An 8,255-nucleotide genomic window follows, 5' to 3' on the forward strand; every position below is an offset into this window, starting at 1 on the left:
GGATCAAATACGCATACTCGGCCCAATAACGTATAAATGACATTGTGCGATTCAGCATACTTGTGCGACCCGGTTAACCTTGTGCGAACCCTTTGAGTTGTGCGATCCAGACTAGCCCAACCCAACATAACACCCGGCCCAACATGTTAAGAAATTTATATAAAGATCTCGGCCCAGCAACAAACAGTCAACTTGTGCGATTTGTGTGTGGGCTTGTGCGTTTGGAGACCCTTGTGCGATCAGGGCCTCTTGTGCGGTCGGATCAGCTTGTGCGTTCGGACCTCATGTACGATCAGAAGGTCTTGTGTGATTGAGGCACCTTATGCGATTGAACTTGTGTGTGTGCTCTTGTGCGATCAGTTTAAACACCCGGATTTTATGCTATTCGGTTACAAGCATTTAGTGATTTCCAATTATATGATTATCAATCAACAACCAAGTTTCCAATTATCACATATCAATTAACAACTAATCAATTTCCTATCATGCCCCTAATCGATCAAACCAACATATCTAGCATTTCGGTTCACATGAACTCTAAATCCAAACATGAACAGTAACAATATTCATAACCCATTCAATCAACAAGACATGATACCCGAATATATATTCAATCGGTTTTTATATTAACCTACATCCGATTCATGTGAGCTTGTAGCCGATTAACAAACATATATATCCAATCGGTTTACATCAACATCATCACATAAACATCATGTAAAACACATAGGTCATAATCATTATCAACAACAATCAACTCTAATCGGCTAGACAAAACGTGAAATCATAACATCATCAACTCGAGAACACAAACAGCATACTAACCGATTGAAAAGAGGATGGGTTTGATCCGAGCACAAAGATCTTCGGTGAAGGAGGGATTCTTGGCTGCCTTCGGTTTGCGAAAAAGAGAGAGAGAATAGCTAGGGTTTCTTGTGTGTGTTGTGATTTTGTAAAAAGTGGAGAATGGTTACAACACCCCCATATGTAAATCGGCTAAGGTAGGATGGGCCGAACCCATCACTTGGGCTGCCATCTAACCGGATACAAGTGATACGGCCCAAAGGCTTGTGCGGTCGAGTGTGTAGGTGTTGTGCGGTTCGAGTTTCATGTAACTTATATACATACACATAACGTATCATGTACACAATCATTAAACACATATCACATAACAACATAACACATATCACATAACAACATAACGTTCAATAAATAAGGTTCGTATATAATCACAAAACGTTCACCTACGTTACACAAAGTAGGTCTAAAGTTCGAGTTGTCACAGTTGAGATTCTGAAAAGAAGAGGAAAGGTTTTAGAGTCACAGATTGAATCTCTTAACGCTGTAATATTCTATTGGGAGAAGGCTACTACGCCGAAAGAATGTCCAAACAAACAGTTGAGATTCTGAAAAGAAGAGGAAAGGTTTTAGAGTCACAGATTGAATCGCTTAACGCTGTAATAAAGGATCTCAAGTTTGAGGCCTTGTTCTTTGATGAAACAGCTACCGAGGCTGCTGTAAGTTCTCATCTCTCTGCAGAAATGGCAACTTATGTAGAATATCATATATCTCTATATGGGTTATTGTATCTTTATATTTTGTTTTCAAAAAGATGACACAAAGTCTTAACTTCAAACGATGATTGAAACAGGAGGGTATTGTATAAATAAGAGAAGACTATGTTGAAGAAGCTTTTAATGAAGATAAGGCCACAAAAGCAGGTTCATATCTCGTATATTTGATATCTTCTTGGTTTGAAACAGATACAACGCTCATGGATATATGTCAGTAAATTGTCATTTCTTTTTGCATTTTGAAATTTTAAAATGAATTTCAGGCGAAGATGATTTTGCTCGTATTTTATCGCGGATTGCTGAAGAAGGTGAAGATAAAGAAGAAGCTGATGAGGCTGATATTGACCCTGAGTTTGGAAATTTAGAGGTAAGGTTTAGACTTATTAAATTTATACTACATCCGTTTACATAATTGCTATTTAATTTCTTTATTATAGATGTTTTAAAATTATTGAGATTAATGAACACTCAATAAACAAAAGATCTCTGCAAAATTATACTCCACAAGATGTGTCTAAGCCATTTAAGTTAAGCAGCTAATTTTTCTTATTCTCTTTGTCGACCTTGAATAATTTTATTTACCTTTTATCAGCTACTGAAAATCTCACAAAAAGATGTCTTTTATTATTTCGCAAATTTTTAAAGTTATTAAATATCTTGTTTACTTGAAACTTGCGGATCTAAGAGACGCTAGATATTCCTGTATACAGAGGTTAGTTTGCTGTTAACATATCCTTTAATTACGATTCTATTCACAGTTCACCATTAATTCAACGATATTTTCTATTTCATTGCCAATTTTGATTTAGATATATGACATTAAATGGTCATGAACTGTATAATGGTCTATTAGGAATTTGGGATCATGGATTTTTAAGGAATAGATAATTTCATCAGATGTAAATAAGTTGCAATGTTTGATTAGGCTCAGTTCGGCTTAAGCGTTGCGCTATGCATGATTTTCATCCAATTTTTTTTTTTTTTTTGATAGAGTTGGTAAAATGGAAAGGTTGGGCAAACCGTAAATTGGGTTTTGACCAAATCACGTCATGCTCATATGGGTCGGGGTGGTTCTACCCCCAAATCTTAGTTAGCAACCACGTCTTAGTTGAGTATATAAAAAACATTTTTAAATTAAATATTTCATTTCTGGCAGTCTGTTCAAATTGAAAATTAGCTGTAATGACCACATGTGAAGTGATCTCTCTGAACCTAAACAACCATTTTCTCTATCGTTGTTTTCCTTGGGCCCATTTCTAACCCGCGTCCATGTTTTATGTTGGGTCCATTCCTGCTCCATCTGCTAAGTTCCGATTTGATTGTATTAAATTACTTGAATTAATAATTATACACTTAGTTATAGCACATAAAACTTAGTTGTTATTTTGTAGATAAAGTGTAGGAAGTGTGGAGGCAAATCACTACATGCAAAAGGGGCTGGTGATCTTAACAAACAAGAGAAGAGATATTACGAAGCGATACGTTTTGATTCGTTAAATGGACTGCATATATTCAAGTTGTTTAAAGGGTTACAAGTTTGATTCGATAAATGGATTGCAGATAAGTGTCTCTTTCTTCCAAAACTATTTTTGGTGTTACAAGTTTAGATTATGATGTTTTGCACTTGGCTTGGACTGCAGATACTCAAGTTGTTTAGATGGTTCTTTCATGTGGTGTTGATGGTTCAGGTTCAACTTTGAGATATCCTATGACCCACATGGCACATGGCATATGACCCGTGGTTCGTGGCCCGTTTCAGGTATCGTTTCAGTGCGTATGTTCTTTTATTGTGTGTATACGTATAAGGTAAATCACAAAAATAGTGGTTATGAAGTCATTTATTAGTTTTCACTATGCAGGCAATGTAAAAAATTAGAACGCTTTCCTTAGAAAGTAAGAAAAGGTTTTAAATTTAGTCAAATTACGTTTGTTATTGTTATATGCGATCTCTTCAAATTTGCATAGAATTGTGTGTAAATGTTACTAAATTAAACAAATTAAATATTTCATTTTTGAATTGGTACAACACGGTAGATTATTTAAATGTATGAATTGGGGGACCAATTAATTGGATATGGTAGTGCTTTTGACCTATTGAGTAATAAGCATCTTACAAGGAGTCAATAAGGGTTATTTTTTTTTTCTTCTTTTCTTTTTTAGGAGGATGGTTTTGATAAATTAAACGTGAGAATTGAGATTATGGCTGCAATAAACAGTTTAACCATAACAGTTTGGAATTGCAAATGACTAGCTGCAGAAACGAAGACGAATCCATAGACCATGATTTCACTTGTCTTACAGCCGCGAATGTTTGGCAGCACATCAGCTCCTGGCGCAAATCACTCAGATGCATTTCTTCTCCGTTAAAGATATATTTGATTATCATAAGCTCTTACCAGATCAAAGCAGCAAGAGACGGCTCATGCAAGTGGTTTTGTTGGTCTCTTGCTGGTATATTTGACGGGCCAGGAATAGGTGTATATTTTGGGGGAGATCAATTTTTGTAGTTACTTGTGGATTTGCAATCAGTCAAAGAAGTTGACTCTAGATTGGACCAACTGGAAGTGTTTTGATGTGTAATTTTGTTTGTTAGCTGTAGTTGTTTTGCTTTGCATTAGGTTGGTTTCTAATGAAAGTCGTCGTTCGAAAAAAAAATTGTTTGGATAATGGCTGCCAAAAAACATGTGCAGACTATTTTTAACAATAATCATTGAGCAAGTTGTTTTGAACCAACTGTTTGCGTAATCATCAATGGTGTTTTGGGTATTAAATGCAAGTTGATTACATCAAATGATAAAAGTGAAAGCATTGAAAATACATTGTAAAAAATGATTAAACTTCAATCGTGTTAGGTTGATGGGTTGCGGGTTGAAACGAGTATCAAGAGATGATCAATAAACCAACAAAAAACGAGTATCGTATTGCAAAGTGTCACCCTTAGAACTACTAACAAGTGTTGTGTTTTTCGTTGCATTGTGGATTTGGTTTTGGTTATGGCTTAAAACCGAACCGCCCTAAACTCACCAACCTAAGTGATATGCTTCCCGCCGCATCGTGCGGGTAAACGACTAGTATATATATATATATATATATATATATATATATATATATATATATATATATATATATATATATATATATATAGGGAGCCGCTAGAATAAGAACCACCTCCAGTTGTAAGAACCGCGAGAACCACTCTCAGCCAATCAGATTCAGCCACTAAAAAGGGTATTTTGGTCTTTTACTACAAATGTCATTTCCTTTTATCTCTCCTCATTTATTATATGTCAGATCATCTCTCTCTCTCATCTATTTAATGAATTCAAAAAACCATTTTCTCATTTCATTGTCTCTCTCTCTCTCTCTTGAAGTTGCAGAACCTTTCTCTTCTCTCATACCCACCCAAATCAAGAACAAGTGCGGTGGAAGTTGGTGGGGTTAACGGTGGTGGCGAAGGCGGTGGAAGTCGGTGGTGTGGAGGCGGTGGTGTGGCAAAGGCGGTGGAAGTCGGTGGTGTGGGGTGACACAGAAACAACCACCATCTTCTTAATGAAATCACCGTCTCCGCCACCACAAGTGCTTCTCCGCCGCCGCAACCGCCACAACACTCCATCCCGACAGATCTGTTGAGTAATAGCCAAACAAGTTAGCACCCAACCCACTTTGCAGCCTTTTACCCTGGTTGTCTGATGTTTGAATCGGAGGTGGTGGGTGCTCGATGACGGTGGTGCAGCGCCGCCGTGAGCGGTGTTGGCGGTTCGATGGCTGGGTGGTGGGCCGGTCTCCTCCTGTGTTGTTGATTTCTCTGGTATTTTTTTTGCCATGTGTTCTTGATTTTTCTGGGTTTAGCATGTGTGGGTAATTTGATCTTGATATTTGTTTTGATTTGGTATGTTGGGGATTTTCATATTTTGGCCTGTGTTCTTTGATGTTTGTTTTGATTTTTGGTATGTTCTTGATATTTTTTTATTTGGTTTGAATGATCCTATTGTTCCTTTCTGGTTGAAACATGTTCCTGTTCCTTCTGGTTTGAATGATCTGGTTTGAAACATGTTCATGTTCCTTCTGGTTTGAATGATCTGGTTATAATTTTTAAGTTTTACAAAACTGATAGTTTTTTTATATGTTTGGGGGGTTTTGATTTGTGTTCAATGAATCTGTGGGTTTTGATTCGTTGGATGGGCGGCGATGATGCAAAAAAAAACGTAGATTTTGCTGACGATGGCGCGGCAAGGAAGGCAGAGGGTAGGTTTTTTTAACCTGCAACCCCACTTTTTGCAGCCTCTTGTTTTATCGGATAATCTGAGCCAAAACATCGTTTTTTTTAAGATTCCACTCGTTTTTCTTATTTTTGTTTGTTGGGTTTTTATATTTTTTTGAGGCGTCGATGATGATAACAATATATCTGAGACACCTCCCGAGTTTGCGATTTCTGGGTGCGTTCGTTTTTGCGTCAAAATTTTTTTGTAAAAAAAAAATTAAACCGTAAACTTTTTAACGTGAACCGTAAACTTTTTTAACCTAAAACGTAAAAACGTGAAGCGTAAAACATAAAAAGTTTTACGTAAAATGTAAAACGTAAAAAGTTTAACGTAAACTTTTAAACGTAAAATGTAAACTTTTTAACGTAAAACGTAAAAACGTTAAACGTAAAATGTAAAAAGTTTTACGTAAAACGTTAAAAGGTTTACGCAACACGTAAAAAGTTTTGTGGCGGTCGTAAAACGTAAAACGTAAAAAAGTTTTACGTAAAACGTAAAAAGTTTTACCTAAAACGTAAAAACGCAAAAAGTTTACATAAAACATAAAAACTGTTACGTAAAAAACGGCGTTAAAAACGTAAATTACGTTAACGTAAAAACGGCGCGTTGAAAAAACGACGTTAATAAACAGCGCGTAAAAAACGGCGTTAAAAAATTGGCGCGTAAAAATCAGCGTTAAAAAACGGCGCGTAAAAAACGGTGTTAAAAAAACGACGTTAAAAAACGGCGTTAGAAAATGGCGTTAAAAAATTGACGCGTAAAAAACGGCGTTAAAAAGTTGGCGCGTAAAAACGGGGCGTTGAAAAAACGGCGTTAAAAAACGACGCTTAAAACAACGGCGTTAAAAAATTGGCGCGAAAAAAATAACGACGTTTGAAAAAACCCGGCGTAAAAACGGCGCATCAAAAAAACATAAAACTTAAAAAGTTTAACGTAAAACTTGAATTGTAAAAAGTATAAAAAACCTTTAAAAAATCTGAATTTTAAAATGTTTTTAATAAAAAAGTTATGTTTAAAAAATAAAAAGTATATAATAATACAAAAAAACTAATAAAAAACAATAAAGACAAAAAGACAAAATAGTGTTATTTTACCAAATTACCCTTTTGGATTATAATATTAAAGACATAATAAGACAAAAACCATTTAATATTAATTTTTGTTACTTTTAATCTCATCCATCGAACTTGTTGATCTAAAGGCTAGAAAGTTGTTCCCATGGTTCTTACAACTAGCGGTGGTTCCCCTATATATATATATAGAGAGAGAGAGAGAGAGGATGAGAGGGTGAGGTTCCTCTACAAAGTGTGTTTTTCCTACAAAATGTAGGAAGTGATCTTAATCATTGGATGAGTTTGTTTGATGGTTGAGATTATTTTGGTGGCATTTTAGTAATATATGTTTCTTAAAAATAGGCTAATTTAATTGAATAGGGGTAGATGTGTCATTTAACTTGTTTTAAATAAGGAAATAATTGTCAATCATAAACCAACTCCATAATTGTCGCGATTTTCTCTCTCTCCTTCCCTCTCTCTAATCCTTCACATCCGAAAACACCAAATCATACCAAAAATAACGATAAATAAAATCTAGATGTGTTTGTAGTACTGTGTTTTATTGATAAAACACAAAGTGACGAACTAGTGATTGACTGCTAAAACACAACGTCAAGAATTTGTTTATGATAAAACACAATGTGATAAAACTAGTTACAATTACTGACTGCTAAAACACAACGTGACAAATCAGTTACTGGCTGCTAAAACACAACGTGACGAATCAGTTACCGGATGCTAAAACACAACGTAGATGTGTTCATAGAAGTGTGTTTTAGTGATAAAACACAATGTGACGAACTAGAAGAAATACGAATTTAATGTGAATATGTTGAAGCGATTGTATTATAATCATTAATTCGCATTTGAAATCGAAGAGATATTTAGTTTCCTTAAAATTCTCATTAGTTAGTTTAGGATATAATAAATTCCATAATTAAAATAATTATCAAATTACTATCATGACCTTTTGATAAAAATATCTAATTGCCACATGTTTTAGTAATCTTCATCATATTATTTGTGGGTTTTTGGTGTGTTTTATGGTTGACATTATGGTGTTTTATGACTTTTTACACTTTTTAGGAAATTTGGACTTTCTGGCCAACTCCTATCCTATATATATATATATATATAGGGAGGGGCTCATGCGAGAACCACCCTTATTGTGAGAACCTTGAGAACCAATGTGAACACAACCTAAAATAGCTAAAAAAACCTAACCCCCCCCCCCCCCCCCCCGAAAAAAACCTAACCCCCCCCCCCCAAAGCTAAATGCTAAAAACTAAAACCCCCAAAAAACCTACCCCCCCCCCCAAAAAAAAAAAAAAAAAAAAAAAAAAAACTAAACCCCCCTCCCCCAC

At 35.4% G+C, this 8,255-nt stretch overlaps 1 long non-coding RNA gene across 1 annotated transcript; it reads left to right on the forward strand.

Moving 5' to 3' along the window:
• Positions 1-1,344: 1,344 nt before the first annotated feature.
• LOC110926294 lies at positions 1,345-1,915 on the forward strand. The gene is made up of 3 exons (XR_002585116.2): positions 1,345-1,517; positions 1,652-1,721; positions 1,838-1,915. It is a non-coding gene; the product is annotated as an uncharacterized LOC110926294 (long non-coding RNA).
• Positions 1,916-8,255: the final 6,340 nt, after the last annotated feature.

Source organism: Helianthus annuus, chromosome 17 (genome assembly GCF_002127325.2).
Source record: "Helianthus annuus cultivar XRQ/B chromosome 17, HanXRQr2.0-SUNRISE, whole genome shotgun sequence".
Lineage (NCBI taxonomy): Eukaryota > Viridiplantae > Streptophyta > Magnoliopsida > Asterales > Asteraceae > Helianthus > Helianthus annuus.